Below are 3,592 nucleotides of genomic sequence, written 5' to 3'. Positions count from 1 at the left end.
GTTGCAGGTCCCTTTAGCTCCTTGGGTACTTTCTCCAGCTCCTCCATTGGGAGCCCTGTGATCCATCCAATAGCTGACTGTGAGCATCCACTTCTGTGTTTGCTAGGCCCCGGCATAGTCTCACAAGAGACAGCTATATGAGGGTTCTTTCAGCAAAATCTTGCTAGTGTATGCAATGGTGTCAGCGTTTGGAAGCTGATTATGGGATGGGTCGCTGGGTATGGCAGTCTCTAGATGGTCCATCCTTTCATCACAGCTCCAATCTTTGTTTCTGTAACTCCTTCCATGGAAGTTTTGTTCCCAATTCTAAGAAGGGGTACAGTGATCCCACTTTGGTCTTCATTCTTCTTGAGTTTCATGTGCTTAGTAGATTGTATTATATATCTTGGGTATCCTAAGTTTTGGGCTAATATCCACTTATCAGTGAGTACATATTGTGTGAGTTCCTTTGTGATTGTGTTACCTCACTCAGGATGATGCCCTCCAGGTCCATCCATTTGCCTAGGAATTTCATAAATTCATTCTTTTTAATAGCTGAGTAGTACTCCATTGTGTAAATGTACCACATTTTCTGTATCCATTCCTCTGTTGAGGGGCATCTGGGTTCTTTCCAGCTTCTGGCTATTATAAATATGGCTGCAATGAACATAGTGGAGCATATGTCCTTCTTACCGGTTGGAACATCTCCTGTATATATGCCCAGGAGAGGTATTGCTGGATCCTCCGGTAGTTCTATGTCCAATTTTCTAAGGAACCGCCAACTGATTTCCAGAGTGGTTGTACAAGCTTGCAATCCCACCAACAATGGAGGAGTGTTCCTCTTTCTCCACATCCTCGCCAGCATCTGCTGTCACCTGAATTTTTGATCTTAGCCATTCTGACTGGTGTGAGGTGGAATCTCAGGGTTGTTTTGATTTGCATTTCCCTAATGATTAAGGATGTTGAACATTTTTTCAGGTGCTTCTCAGCCATTCAGTATTCCTCAGGTGAGAATTCTTTGTTCAGTTCTGAGCCCCATTTTTTAATGGGGTTATTTGATTTTCTGGAGTCCACCTTCTTGAGTTCTTTATATATATTGGATATTAGTCCCCTATCTGATTTAGAATAGGTAAAGATTCTTTCCCAATCTGTTGGTGGTCTTTTTGTCTTATTGACGGTGTCTTTTGCCTTGCAGAAGCTTTGCAGTTTCATGAGGTCCCATTTATCAATTCTTGATCTTACCGTGCAAGCCATTGCTGTTCTGTTCAGGAATTTTTCCCCTGTGCCCATATCTTCAAGGCTTTTCCCCACTTTCTCCTCTATAAATTTCAGTGTCTCTGGTTTTATGTGAAGTTCCTTGATCCACTTAGATTTGACCTTAGTACAAGGAGATAGGAATGGATCGATTCGCATTCTTCTACATGATAACAACCAGTTGTGCCAGCACCATTTGTTGAAAATGCTGTCTTTCTTCCACTGGATGGTTTTAGCTCCCTTGTGGAAGATCAAGTGACCGTAGCTGTGTGGGTTCATTTCTGGGTCTTCAATTCTATTCCATTGGTCTACTTGTCTGTCACTGTACCAGTACCATGCAGTTTTTTATCACAATTGCTCTGTAGTACAGCTTTAGGTCAGGCATGGTGATTCCACCAGAGGTTCTTTTAACCTTGAGAAGAGTTTTTGCTATCCAAGTTTTTTTGTTATTCCAGATGAATTTGCAGATTGCTCTTTCTAATTCATTGAAGAATTGAGTTGGCATTTTGATGGGGATTGCATTGAATCTGTAGATGGCTTTTGGCAAGATAGCCATCTTTACAATGTTGATCCTGCCAATCCATGAGCATGGGAGATCTTTCCATCTTCTGAGATCTTCTTTAATTTCTTTCTTCAGAGACTTGAAGTTTTTATCATACAGATCTTTCACTTTCTTAGTTATATTAACACCAAGATATTTTATATTATTTGTGACTATTGAGAAGGGTGTTGTTTCCCTAATTTCTTTCTCAGCCTGTTTATTCTTTTTGTAGAGAAAGGCCATTGACTTGTTTGAGTTAATTTTATATCCAGCTACTTCACCGAAGCTGTTTATCAGGTTTAGGAGTTCTCTGGTGGAATTTTTAGGGTCACTTATATATACTATCATATCATCTACAAAAAGTGATATTTTGACTTCATCTTTTCCATTTGTTTCCCCTTGATCTCCTTTTGTTGTGGAATTGCTCTGGCTAGGACTTCAAGTACGATGTTGAATAGGTATGGAGAAAGTGGACAGCCTTGTCTAGTCCCTGATTTTAGAGGGATTGCTTCAAGCCTTTCACCATTTACTTTGATTTTGGCTACTGCTTTGTTGTAGATTGCTTTTATCATGGTTTGGTATGGACCTTGGATTCCTGATCTTTCCAAGACTTTTATCATGAATGGGTGTTGGATCTTGTCGAATGCTTTTCCGCATCTAACGAGATGATCATGTGGTTTTTGTCTTTGAGTTTGTTTATATAATGGATTACATTGATGGATTTCCGTATATTAAACCATCCCTGCATCCCTGGAATAAAACCTACTTGGTCAGGACAGATCATTGCTTTAATGTGTTCTTGGATTCGGTTAGCAAGAATTTTATTGAGGATTTTTGAATCTATATTCATAAGGGAAATTGGTCTGAGGTTCTCTATCTTTGTTGGATCTTTCTGTGGTTTAGTTATCAGAGTAATTGTGGCTTCATAGAATGAGTTGGGTTGAGTTCCTTCTACTTCAATTTTGTGGAATAGTTTGTGCAGAACTGGAATTAGATCTTCTTTGAAGGTGTGATAGAACTCTGCACTAAACCCATCTGGTCCTGGCCTTTTTTTGACTGGGAGACTATTAATGACTGTTTCTATTTCTTTAGGGGATATCGTACTGTTTAGATTGTTAACTTGATCCTGATTTAACTTTGGTACCTGGTATTTGTCTAGAAATTTGTCTATTTCGTCCAGGTTTTCCAGTTTTGTTGAGTATAGCCTTTTGTAGAAGGATCTGATGCTGTTTTGGATTTCTTCAGGATCTGTTGTTCTGTCTCCCTTTTCATTTCTGATTTTGATAATTAGGATGTTGTCCCTGTGCCCTCTAGTGAGTCTAGCTAAGGGTTTATCTATCTTGTTGAATTTCTCAAAGAACCAACTCCGCGTTTGGTTAATTCTTTGAATAGTTCTTGTTTCCACTTGGTTGATTTCACCCCTGAGTTTGATTATTTCCTTCTGTCTACTCCTCTTGGGTGAATTTTCTTCTTTTTTTCTAGAGCTTTTAGATGTGTTGTCAAGCTGCTAGTGTGTGCTTTCTCCAGTTTCTTTTTGTAGGCACTCAGAGCTATGAGTTTCCCTCTTAGAAATGCTTTCATTGTGTCCCATAGGATTGGGTATGTTGTGGCTTCATTTTCATTAAACTCTAAAAAGTCTTTAATTTCTTTGTTTATTCCTTCCTTGACCAAGGTATCATTGAGAAGAGTGTTGTTCAGTTTCCATGCGAATGTTGGCTTTCCATTATTTATGTTGTTATTGAAGATCATTCTTAGGCCATGGTGGTCTGATAGGATGCATGGGTCAATTTCAATATTTTTGTATCTGTTGAGGCCTGT

This window comes from Mus caroli, unplaced genomic scaffold (genome assembly GCF_978045245.1).
Source record: "Mus caroli unplaced genomic scaffold, Mus_caroli_1 scaffold_7, whole genome shotgun sequence".
Lineage (NCBI taxonomy): Eukaryota > Metazoa > Chordata > Mammalia > Rodentia > Muridae > Mus > Mus caroli.
The sequence above is the reverse complement of the archived record's forward strand: the minus strand, read 5'-3'. Positions refer to the sequence as shown.